We start from the raw sequence: 13,800 nt of genomic DNA, 5'->3' as shown, positions 1-13,800 counted from the left end.
GAGGTCAACTTACAACAAATAACTCGTAACTGACTGCCTCACTTAAAACTGCTTAACTTTTGCACTAAAATGAACCATTATAGTTAAATCGGTTTTAAACGAGTTAATCAACGTTGGTGGTAGACTATTTTTTGGAATGTTATGGAACTCCATGTGATACCTTAATGATACATTCCTGAGTTCAGCAGTTAGATACCAGCAATTTATTCTAATTTGACAGTGCGGTTCGTCTACTGAGCGAGAACGGGTAATTAGCCTAAGTTGCTTAAGTTATTGTAATTGTTGGACATAAAAAGTGTAATGATGTTCGCCAACTAATGCTATTGGAAATTTGAAAATACAACATCTGCCAGTCTCTAGCTGTTACCTTATAATCTTTTTACCTAAACAAAAAATAGTCTAATACCTCAAAATTGAATTAATTTAATACTCCAGTACTAAAGGATGTTTGACAATATAGGGTATTTTCTTCGTAAATGCTATAATGCACTGTAAAGTTAACACAATATCCATTGGCAAATGAACTTTATAACCCGTTCAGACGCTCAAGATTAAGCCAGTTTTACTTTGTCGTATCGTATTTTTACCTGGTGAATTTTAGGAGCATGTTCGTAATATTCCCATGACTCCATTTACAACCGCGGGTGCTCACGATCACCTGCAAATGTCTGGCGATCACCGTGTGCTCGTTGCGAATTGGAGGCCAATTGTATTCTTAAACCTATTTTTTTTAACACAAATTTAACGTCCAATACATTATACATGTTAATATAGACAGGTTGATGTAATTAATTTATTCACACATGAAGGAATATGTAATCTGACTGTAAGGATGAAGTTAAATATTTAGTGCATTATTATTTTATGAAATGAAATGAAATGGGGTTTAACGTCCTACTGTTCTGCTACTATACTGGGCTAATGAAGACGGGCATACGCCGTACAGAGTGCTATGAGGGAAGTTTTGCCCGGGAAGCGGCACTATCGCCTACTCTTATATCGAATTCCAACTGCCAAGGGATCTTTTACGTGCATTCTAATATATACACGGGGCCTCGGTTTTTCGTCTCACTCGAAGGACTAGACAGCTGTCCTTGTCAGGCCCTCCGTTTTGCACCACTGACAAGGGGAAACCACGTCGGAAAATCAGGATGAACTTTCTCGGCCAATGCAGGGATCGAATACCCGACCTCCAGGCTAGCGAACCAGCGTCTTAACCACCTAGCAACCGTGGCCCCATTATTATTTTATACGGGGGTGTTTGTCTCTGACACCCATAACCCCATAGTCTTCAACTTATGGAGGACTGGGCCAGCTGCCCATCACATAAAAAACAAATGACCGGCCACGCAATGCAATCTTGTATCTAAGGTTAAGATCCAAGAAAAGCCATAATGAACCCTGAAGAAAATCTTAGTAGTGTTGGGTGTTGAACCGGCAATGCAAATAGATTTGTCTGAAATGACAATTTATTCTTGAAAATAGTTTTATGGGCGCAGACATTTTGTTTTAGACATATTTGCCTCCCTTGTTTGTAGCATAGCCCATCGAATACACTGAAAAAAAACTTGTGTTGGATCTCAACACAAGTACTTGTGTGAAAATTTTTCTACACAAGTTATGTGTTGTTTTGCATTGCATTAACACAAACTTGTGTTCTTTTTAATGCATTAACACAAATCTTGTGTTTTTTCCATATAATTAACACAAGTAATGTGTACCGTCAACAAATATTTTTTTTTTTAAATTTGAACTCCATACAAAGTCTTAATCCGGGGGTCCACAAGTAAGAGAAAGGTATTTTTTACTCAGACAATATAGCCAGACAGACTTGAATGCTAATTGGTGTTAAGATGTCTGTAGTTAAAATAAAATTGGGCCCAATAAACTGGTAGATCAAAGGCCTGTTGAGCGCTCATGCCCGGTGTGATTTTAACAATTGACTCCAAATGCGTTGACAAGAAAATAAGTAAAACTGTTATTGAATGTGATTGGTTGATAAAATCAACGTACTATAGGCTACATTTTGTCTGCGATGTCATCTCGGTGGAAGCGGACATTAAATGAAGTGATTTCACACAATTAATTTAACATTTAACAACGTGCTGAAATGATTTTGGAGCAGTGATATGTTTGACAAATGTAAGCTAATGGTCACATAGAATACAAGACCGCAGGTTTGTGAATATTTATATAAAAAAAATAATACCATGTATGTAATTTAGCATCGATATTGTTTCTCTGTATAATATTAGTATTTCGTTTCCTTAAAAAAACCTCCAACAATTTAAACCGGAAGTTCATGTTTATAATATGGCGCGGTCAGGAAAAAAATTTCGGCATGTTATTATCAAATCTGTTCAATTTTTCTGAAATCATGCTTAATTAACATTAGTTGTTCGGCGCTACGATGTTGTTCAAATACTTACATTACAGAATCACATTATGATTAAAGCAGAAACGGTTCGACTTGAACCAGCAGGTAAGAATCTGTTTTGAAATTATATCTTGGGAGGTTGGATTGGCGTTGGAGACCCGATTGGCGGCCATTTTGATTCTTGTTTCATGATTTTTTTTATATTATAACGATTTTGCCAAGAGTAGACATAAACGCGGGCACAGACTAGAAAAAATCTTTTTACACTTTTGTGTTAGTTGAATTGTAATCTAATTTATGTTTAAAAAAACAACCTTAAATCAAATAAGCAGATATTTTCCCCAAACCCTCCGTTAACCTCCGACTCTGTCACTCTGTGGAATATTATTAGGCCCCTATTTTCCTGATTCAGTCACAGTTAATAAATAATAAATAATGGAACTAGAATCAGTCTGTGGAAGTTTCTCTATAGTTTCATTATTTTTTCCAGTCAGTGATGATATGACTCATTCCACCTTACAGTTACAGCAATTACCGTATTGAGAATTTACCGTTCAAGGACTCCATTTTGGCATTGAATTGGAATTTGAAGAAAAACTGGTAACAATTTCATTTAATTTTTATATTTTCTATTTTTTTTTTTACCAATGTCCTACAATGATTAGTGTATGTGAACATACAATCCCAAGTAAAGTATTTATATGACACTTACATGCAACAGAGAGAGAAAAATGACATAAACAAGGCCTTACGTGTACTTGTATTTGAAGAATCAAGTAGTCCAAGCTATGCCTATATGCATACCGGTAATCAACTACGACCACGATTAGCTTTCTTCCGTTTCCACCATTTCCCTGCACACTGTTCCATTCTACTTAGCCTACAGACGCTAGGTTGTTTCGGGAAAAAGGACAGGTAAGGTTAAATTTGATATGAATAATTCGTTTGCTGGTATGGGTATTTAGCAAACGGAGGAAACCGAATGGCCCAGAGAAAAACTCAAGAGATTGGACAGGCGACTCTACTCCTTGAAATCGAAACCATGCCACTTAACACAATGACAGACCCTGTGATTTCATGTGAATGCATTAACTACTAGACCATTCCCCCCAGCCCCACCCCATATTGAATAAAAGTATGGCTTATTTCAAATATGATATTTACATATAAAGAAAGTAGAGAGACTTCAATCTTACTAGAAAAATACTAGATTACCTGAAATGAAATGGGGTTTAAAGACAACGTCCTACTGTTCAGCTCCGACTGGTCTAATGCAGTGTGCTAAGAGAAAATGTTTGTCCGGGGAGCGACACTATGGCCTATTCTCATAGTGAATTCAAACTGCCAAGAGAACTTTTATGTGTACGCCAATGTGTACATTGGATCTCAGGGGAAACCACTCTGAAAAATCAAGATGAGCTTTCTCAGTCAACCCCAAGAGGTAACCTGTGGCCTCCATGCTAGTATTCCAGCACCTAACTCACTCAGTCACCATGGTCGTCTTCTAATTACTGCGACATTGAAACCATGTGACAAACAAGGATTATAAAAATAGATTTTTACGGCTTAGGTAGTTCCTTGGGATTAAAATTTTTGATACATATAGATACATTAGTTTCAATTTCAAATCACACAGTTTGTATATATGGTATGGTAGCTTTAATGGTAAATTACATATAATGTATTTATTTTTTCAGTTTCAATATTGGATGTATATGCAAATCACCCAGGAAAAGATCATGTAACAAAAGAAATTATAAAAGTAAAAAAATGGAAGAAGAAATGGCTGGAAAAAATGATGATAGAGCAGCTTTTTCTTGGTGGGTAACTATTTAATTCTTATAGAAAAGATTGCTGTTATGCTATTTTGAAATCTAAAATTCTGTTTAGTATAGTAAAACTGTACACGTACATGTATGAGCACAGACAGAATCTTAGTTAGATATGACTGTCTCATCTGTGGCAAAGCAAACCAACACATGAAACAAAACAAATGTAGTTAAATTAACATTTTTTGACTTAATCAAAACTGTCTAGTCAATTTAAGCCAACTAATGTAATACATTGCATATTTTTTTTCAGTTAGCCACCTCGGAAGATCAAGACAGCTGGAAAGGGCTATTGATATTGTGGAAGTGTTTTCTTACAGAGGTTGCTTATCAGACAAAGGCTATGTAAGTACCATGCATATTTGCTTTTTGAATCAGGAACTGGTTCTATACACTTGGTGGGGGGGGGGGGTGGATGGCCGAATGGTTAGCATGTGCGTGCTGTATCATACGGCCTGTCATCCTCGGTTGTACGTGACAAGGAGTAGGGTTGCCTGTTCAACCTCGTGGGTTTTCTCCAGGTCCTACGGTTTCCTCCCACTGCGAATGACCTATATGACTTCAAAACTATAAGATGGATGCAATGTTACACCCTTTCATAATCATTATTATAAAGCGTTCAAATGCATGAATTTGTAAAATATAATTAATATCATATTGTAATACTGTTTGCAATACTGTATTCACCACTGCCTTAGTGGAGATAATTGGTAAATTAAATGATTATTTTTTCATTTTGTCTTTTTTTCAAGACTTTTGTTCTGGCTTCTGACCCATTGAGGCATAATAATCTACCTGGGTCTGTAACTTGAAAAGACACAATAAGTATTATGCAAAGTTGAAACAAAATAGAGACTCAACGTGTGGAAAAATAAGTTATTTATTTAAAAATTGTGAACCGTAGAAAGTATATTTATTGCCAACTCAACCACATACTATCATCCAGGGTTTATGGACCTACTTATAGTCCAACCTTCGACGATGGGTTGTATGTTCAATCTAGTTGGAGGTGTACGATTGAACATACAATAATTCAATAACTCACTTCTCTTGGTATAATCTTATATTCTGTAACAATATCTAACAAAGATAATATATACATATAATACTGACCCACAGGATAGGTAACTTAATAAGGAACAGCATCTAAGAAATAACTTATCAGAGACCTGCCCTTCAGTATGTCCTCTGTCTGCCTGTGGTTAACTGCCCTTTTCTTTAATATACAATTTTTAGGACTTTTATACCTTAGCTTTGTTTTTAGTTACAATATAATCCTTAATACCTTACTGGAATAACTTTACAATAGATAATAATTTATGAAACAATGTCTCTCTAATATAATTACAGAGTTTATTTTAATTAGGATTCTGGCTAATCTATAATGGCTCTGGCCTCTAATTCTACCTGGTCACAATACTTGAATATTAAGCCATCAAATTATTTTATAATTTTGAAAATGAAATGAAATGGGGTTTAACATCCTACTGTTTTGCTCATAAACTGGGCTAATGAAGACGGGCATACACCATACAGTGTGCTATGAGGGAAATTTTGCCCGGGCAGTGGCGCTACAGCCTACTCTTATATCGAATTCCAACTGCCAAGGGATCTTTTACATGCACGCCAATGTGTACACAGGACCTCGTTTTTTTATCCCATCCAAACGACTAGACAGCTGTCCTTGTCAGGTCCTCCGTCCTGTATCACTGACAAGGGGAAGACACGTTGGAAAATCTGGATGAACTTTCTCAGCCAATTCAGGGATCGAACACCCGACCTCCAGGCTAGTGAGCCAGCGTCGTACCGTCTTAGCCATGTGATCTCCTTATAATTTTGAAAAAGAATATAGTGATTGTAAAAGCTAATAAGTTATCAGTTGCATTTTATTTTTGTTTTTAATGTTAAATATCCCTCTCAAACACAATTATATTTTAATTCTCTCCAGAAATTTGTGTAAAATATAGACTGTAAATTAAAACTTTCATCTTTTAACTGTTGAGTCAATTTAAGTCATCTCATACATAGTATGTTTTTTTCCAGTTAACTACATCAGAAAGATAAAAACAGTTGGAAATGGCTATTCATATTGTGGAAACTTTTCTCACAGAGCTTGATAATCAGGCAAAATGTAAGTAACATACATATTTGTATTTTTAATCAGGAAGTAGTTTTATACACTTGCTTGGTAATCTAGTTATTCTTCTTGGGGCAATGCCTAGGACTCAGCTATTTCAAGTACTTGGCATGCTTGATTTTTGCCAATCACATCCATTACAGTAAATAGCAGTAAAATAATGATGGACAATATTTTACTTTTCAAATAGATTTCAATAGATTTTAAAGGGTAATATCCAATTTGTTGTCAATGGAAATAAAATAAGAATGGGTCCAAAAATAATTAGACATTGCCAAGTAAATAGGTGCTGCCAATGATGTAGTAGGGAATCTGGATTTGCAAGACAATACATGTATGAACCGGGTGAATAGTTGACCTATTAGGAGACTTCAGTCCCAAATCTCAAGACTTTTTTCTGACTTGGCCTGACAAAGACAGCTGTCTAGTCCTTCCGATGAGACGAATATTGGAATGCACGTAAAAGATCCCCTGGCAGTTGGAATTCGATATAAGAATAGATGATAGTGCCGCTGCCCGGGCACACTGTGTGGCATATGCCCGTCATTATTAGCCCAGTATAGGAGCAGAACAGTAGGACGTTAAACCCCATTTCATTTCATTTTTCTGACTTTTAACCCATTTGATTTGAGCATAATAATCTGCCTGGGTCTTTAAGTGGACAAGACACAATAAGCGTTACGCAAAGTTGAAACCAAATAGAGACTCAGTCTCGATGTGGCAAAATAAATTGTTTATTTAAACATTGTATTCTTATTGCCTACTTTTTATTTTTTAGGCTGGAACACCCTTGAAAGAGTATTTGGTGTATGATAACAACAAGAGAACCCAAGCATCAATTTATTTTATACTTCTGGGAAAGAATGCATTTGACCCAATTTTTAAATATTTATTTTTTGTTATTAATGTTAAATTTTCTTCCAAAACACAATTAGATTTTAATTCTCTTCAAATATGTATGTATAATATAGCAAGTAAACTGACATATAAATCACTTAGAATTTGGTCGGAAATCATAAAGTATTTAATAGGCATTACTAGAAACCAAATGTAGATCAAATACACCCAGAATTACAAAAAAGCTTGACCTACATTAAGGTGACTTTCCCTTGCTTATGAAATGAAATACGTTTTAATATCCTGCTTTTCTGTGTTCTTAGAGTGATTCTACCCTACCCTTATATCAAATATTTCAACTGTCAAGGGTTCTTTAAAGGGTACCCAGGGGGGCCGAATGGTTAACACGCACACATTTGATCAGAAGGTCTGTCATTGATTCAAATAATTCAATTTTCAAGGGTTCTTCAAAGTGTACGCAGTTGGGTTGGTTTCAATTCTGGGGGGTGGGGGTGGATGGCCGAATGGTTAGCACGTGCATGCTGTATCATACGGCCTCCTGTCATTGAGTCAACTGGCATGGTTTCGAATCCCCGGTTGTAGACAAGGAGTGGGGTCGCCTGTCCAATCTTGTGGGTTTTCTCCGGGACCTCCGGTTTCCTCCCACTGCTAAAGACCCCTACGCGCTAGCGAATTATTGAAATAAAATTAAACCATATGTTAGTCCCAAAATGATCTAGTTTGTGTCGAGTAGACGTTAAACCCCATTTCTCTCTGTCTCTCTCTCTTTTGATTCTGGGCTTGTACCCAATTATCCCTTGCCATATCCAACACTGAAAAGTGGGAACTATGCCGGAAAATCCAGTTGAAATTTCGCGGCCAACGCCTTATGCTCACTGAACCACTGTGGCTTATGACTTGTGATTGTATATAAATCTTTTGTACATATGATATTTTTTTATTTCAATCCTGTAATCTTGATGCTTTGCTTCTTTTATTTATAAAATATTCATTTTGTTTGGGGTTTTTTTAATGAGGAAAAGGCTCTACATCATTTTATTACTCCTGCAAAATAGAGCAATTTTCTTTTGTTAGTTTTCTGTGTATGCTAGTTATTTCTAGATGCCTCACAAATCACTTGTAGTGTGATTTTGTAGCATTTTTCAGTTTTTGAAATTGTTTCAATTTAGTGCATAATTAATCTTATTAGTGCTTAGTTTGGATGTTATTAAATTTAGATATATTTGAATTATATATTTTGGGGTATGGGGTAGGGATACTGTGTACATATCTTTATATTCTCAGTTCTTGTTTTGGGGTAAAGAACAATTTAAATAGCTATTTTATATTTTGTGATGGGTAAAGTGTGTGGGGCAAAAAACAATTTAAATAGCTATTTTATATTTTGTGATGGGTAAAGTGTGTGTGTGTGGGGGGGGGGGGGTCATTATATATAACACAATATAATTTGTATTAGAATTGAAGTCTCTGTTTTTCTGTTAACATTTCAAATATCTATTTAGTTTTGATGTATTAATTTACTTTTTCCTATGATTTTATGAATAAATAATAATCTTACAAATTTTTTTTTTGTTTCCTTCTTTTATCAAACTTTACAGGTCTAACAGACCAAAGAGAGGGGTCCTGCATAGAAAGGTTGCTATGCTGGATATAAATTGGGGAAAAATACAACACAAGTTTTTGATGATGGTTATACACAAGTTTGTATGAAACCACACAAGTTTCAGAAATTTCAACACAAGTTTCAGAAATTTTAACACAAGTTTCAGAAATTTTAACACAAGTTTCAGAAATTTCAACACAAGTTTCAGAAATTTCAACACAAGTTTCAACACAAGTATTGTGTAGATTTCACACAAGTTTTGTGTTGTTTGATACATTTTAACACAAGTTTTGTGTTGTTTCAACATTTAACACAAGTTTTGTGTTGTTTTAACACAAGTTTGTGTTGTTAAATAGAGACACCTAACTTGTGTTGAATTTAACACAAGTTTGTGTTCTTTCAACACAAGTTTTTTTTCAGTGTATGGAAGCTAAACCACTATGGCGGTATAATAGATTCAAAATTCTATCTAACTTCTTACTTCAGTTCATGTAATTTCTAATCTAAGACAATGTATAATCTAATTTTTTATTTTTAATTCGTAAATGGGACTTCTAATCTTGCAATTTTTATTCTATTTCATGTTATTTCTATTATTGAAAAGAAATCTGCTCTCTTCATTGAAGCTTTACTTGTTTAGGATGCACATCGAATAAATTAAGATTGTTGATGTATTAAATTCAGCAGCTAGCAAAAGTAACAGCAGTCCCACATACCACAGGATAGCAATATAGTTAATGACTCTTCTCTAATATAGCCGATAAAATTCATTCTCAATGCAATACAAATAATACCCCTAGTAACATAAGGCTTGATGATATTAATTTAAATATTAATATGTAAACTCTAAAGTACCCGATAGCGTATCTTTCTAAATACCGTTTATTAAAACAACCGATGTAGTTAATTCCAAGGCATTCGGTCTTAGGTGGTGTTCCACTTTCTGTTAATCTCACACACATTTTAACCTGTCAATAAATCATAACATGAACTCTTCTATATTTAAACATATGAAAGACATATTACTGAAAACATGTATGATTATATTAACAACAATATCTTTTGTGGAGCAATATTCTTTGACTTCAAATCAGCGTTCGACTTAGTAAATCATGATATTCTTATTGACAAATGTAAACATTTTAAATTTTCTAGAAAATCAATTCTCTTTCTAACGGCATATTATCCGATAATAAACCTATTTATCACAGTGTGCCCCAAGGATCAATATTGGGACCTATATTATTTAATATTTTTATAAATGATTTACCTTTAACCCAGCCTCTGAAACTGATCTCTTTGCGGATGACACAACAATCTATACACTTTTGGATCTACTGTCAAAGAATAAGAACAAAAACTTCAACTCGATGCCAATATAGTATTAGCTTGGTGTGATAAAAATCATATGAGATTAAAGGAGAAGACCAACGATTTTCAACAAAGTTTCCATAAATCTTAAATATATTTTCATATATAATCCCCTCTGCAAAACAAGCAAAAATGTTTTTGTAAGCGAGAAATTATTTTTTTTTATATTAAAACAGGAAGTGACGTAGTTGGTTCAACACGCCAACTGGTCTATGTAGTAAGTATACAATTATGGCATAACTGTACTGCTGTATTTTGTACACGCGTCGTCCTTTGGCCAAAAATCTGATAAAATGGGCTGGTTATTAAGATATTATAAATTATGTCATACTGAACAGTAAGCTGTGGCCCAATTCACGCCATATGGCTAATTGTTAACTTGCATCACGTTCTTTGTTTGACAGCTTGCAAGTGACATGCCTTTCGTCTGCTTCGATGTTCTTGTGCTTGCTGACAGTATTTTTCAACATAAACAGACCCAAATTATGGGCACGTGACGTGAGACATATCGTGCATTTTGGCACAACTTTTCCTCTTTTTTCCATCCATTTCCTCTTGCATGGCTGGGCTCGAATCTGTACGGCATTACTGCAGACCCATATAAGCGATATCTTATATTTCGGTACGTTGGTGTCTGACGTTGACATACTATATATTTATGTGAATATATATGTGCTACAAGTCCGTTGAAATAATACAAACACTGTCAGCAGTCTCAGCAACGCACAAAACATTCAAGCAGACGAAATATCCCTCACTTGCCGGTGTCAAACAAACCACGTGATGTAAACAATTAGCAATGTGGCGTGAATTGGTCCACAACGTACTGTTCAGTATGAGTGAATGTACGCGTCGGATTTGTGCATTAAACGTTAAGAAAAAACATAATTCCATATTTATATTATCCAAATAAACAGTCCCTTTGATCGGATTCCCATCCAAACGACGACGCGTGAACAACACACAGCAGCAAACTTATTCCAAATCTGTATGCTTACTATAGAGACCAGTGAGCGTGTTGAACCAAATACATCACTTCTGGTTTTCAAAAAAATAAATAATAATTTCTAGCTACAAAAACGTTTTTCTTTGTGTTATAGAGGGGATTATTTATCAATACATATTTAAGATTTATGAAAATCGTTGGTCTCCCCCTTCAAATATATCGAAAACGAAATGAAATGAAATAGGGTTTAACGCCCTACTGTGCTGCTCCGAACTTTGTGCCCCATTTTGTTACTGATCTGTTTCTATTTACACTATGTTTGCTAGTTCAATTCCAACGATGGTTAAATGAAATAGGGTTTAACGTCCTACTGTTCTGCTCCGACTGGGATAATGAAGACAGTGTGCTATGCTATGGGGGGGGGGGATTTTGCCCGGACAGCGACAGACACTGTTATATCGAATTCCAACTGCCAAATGACCTTTTACGTGCACGCCAATGTGACCTCAGTTTTTCGTCCTATCCGAACGACTATTCGTTGTCCCTTACACCACTGACGGGGGGGGGGGGGGGGACCACGCCAGAAAATCTGGATGAGCTTTCAATATAGGGATCGAACACCCGCCCCCCACCGTGGCTCCTAAATGATACGTATATAGTTCTAATTAATAAAACAATATTAGCAGTAACCAGGACTATATCCCATTCAGAAAGCAGTGTCCCAGCCGTCCTAATCTATATGTATATGGGCGTGGTTCTTTCTAATTGGTTGAGAATTTAGATAATCAAACAAATATTAACTTTCTTAAAATATTTTAGCTTGAAATTTTGTGATTAAGGCTTCGATTAGTAGGCTGATCTTGAGCATGACGAATACTTTTTTCCTTTTTGATGGTTTGTTAGTCATTCCATTTGAGGTTGTAGATGGGTGGATAGCGCAAATGCGGGCAATTGCTGCGATAGAAATGCTGACGACGATTTATGGTCGGTCTAGACCTGTATTATCACCAAAAAAAGTCCCAGTCCAACATCAGTGCCAAAATGGGTCAAACTGGCCACAATTCAAAATGGCCGCCGGTGGCTATATCCCCCCCCCCCTTCCGAAAATGTGGCCTCGAATTTCGACAAAGTTACCTTAAATACTCAAGGAAATGCCCACTCTAAAGGAAACATTGTGGCCCCATTTTCTGCTGCCGTTCCCTTGTTCCAAGCACATCCAGAGATACTAAAAACCAATCACACTTAATTTAAGTACAGAATATGTCAGTTTTTCATGATTTCCACGGATGACTTCCAGAATAGGTTTCACAGCCGGAATAATGTTTCCATAATTTTCAGAATCAATTAATTTGTCTTAGTTTTATTATTTATTTATCTAAATGAATACAGGAAAATTGCAACACGGGCGACGGGAATGTGTTTTCCGGTTAGTACACTCAGGGCCTCTACGCTAACCATGAACTCTAATCTGTAACCAATAACTTTCAATTTTACCCCTACCCCTCCCCTCATTAGGGGACAGAATCGAATGAAACTTGGCAGGTACCCTTTGTAAGGATGTCCAGTTCCTGTTGATACTTGTTTTTCTTTACTCGCGGGTCGTTTAGTTCTTGATTGCAGCTATGTTCACGTTACAGAACTCAAATTTTCCCGATCCTGGCCCCTCTTCTAAAGTGCCCTAACTTTGGTCTGCCTACCCTCATTCGGGGGCCCTAAAACAAACAACAGCTAAATTTAGACCCTTTGCGGTAGCTCAATTTCAGACAACTTTTGATATGTTGTTGTCTAGACCATATACTACAGGATATGTTGTTCTCTGGACCAAATACAATAACAAAAGGCAATAAAACGTTTTCTCGCAATTTTGTTTAGGGTTATTCTGCAATTTTTTCCCAAATTGTTTATTTTGTTTTCATAATCTTCATATTCTTTTAATAAACACATTTTAATAGCATTATTAACTCTTTTTTTTCTTTGCAGTATCTTGTAGTAAAAATTTTAATGTTTTATTTTATAAAATCCCGTAATTCTCGTTTTTCTGAAGGGTTGTGATGTTCAGCCTTCCATTTGTAATTAACCTCCTATAAGTGGTGTCAGATGTTTTAAAATGATGCATTAAATTTCCATAGGTCCGGGCCTCTTTTATGGTTAAAATGTGTAACGGTTATCTATATTGCAGATTGGTCGCTAAATACACAAGGTACTATTGTGTTATTTATTGACGATTCAGAAGCAAACCAGAAGTCTAAAACACGAGTATATCCCTCTATATAACTGACGAGTGATAACAGATACACTGGCTGAAGTGACGAGTGATAACAGATACATGGGCTAATTTCTGCTCACTAATAATTCCTTCGAAGACCAAAAGTTGTTATATATGAGACTGTAAGAGGATATCTGACAGTTCAAAACAGTAATTGAATGTCATTAGATAAGAAAAATAGAAATAGTCCGTACATTCCCCTGTTTATATTCATTCTATACTTAACAAAAACATGGTAATGCACAGACATTTTTCTATTTTTCTCGTGTTGTCTTATCTAATGACAGTCAATTCTTTTTATGAATTGTCAGATATCCTCTAACAGTCTCACACAACTTTTGGTAATCGAAGGAATTATTAGTGAGCAGAAATTAGCCCATGTATCTGTAGCTGTTATCACTCGTCACTCCAGT

At 35.6% G+C, this 13,800-nt stretch overlaps 1 long non-coding RNA gene across 5 annotated transcripts; it reads left to right on the top strand.

The window, feature by feature from the left end:
- The first annotated feature begins 1,878 nt into the window (after positions 1 to 1,878).
- Positions 1,879 to 8,602, top strand: LOC126828268 (uncharacterized). 5 transcript variants are annotated; one of them, XR_007682966.2, is made up of 7 exons: positions 1,879 to 2,177; positions 2,437 to 2,650; positions 2,868 to 2,977; positions 4,075 to 4,197; positions 4,460 to 4,551; positions 6,250 to 6,337; positions 7,122 to 8,602. It is a non-coding gene; the product is annotated as an uncharacterized LOC126828268 (long non-coding RNA). The 5 variants fall into 5 exon arrangements; XR_007682967.2 differs by lacking the exon at positions 2,437 to 2,650 and having other exon boundaries at positions 1,899 to 2,177; XR_007682964.2 differs by lacking the exon at positions 1,879 to 2,177 and having other exon boundaries at positions 2,270 to 2,650.
- The last annotated feature ends 5,198 nt before the right edge of the window (positions 8,603 to 13,800 follow it).

The sequence above is a fragment of the Patella vulgata genome, chromosome 7, assembly GCF_932274485.2.
Source record: "Patella vulgata chromosome 7, xgPatVulg1.2, whole genome shotgun sequence".
NCBI classification, from domain to species: Eukaryota; Metazoa; Mollusca; class Gastropoda; family Patellidae; genus Patella; species Patella vulgata.
This window is presented reverse-complemented; position numbering and strand designations above follow the sequence as displayed.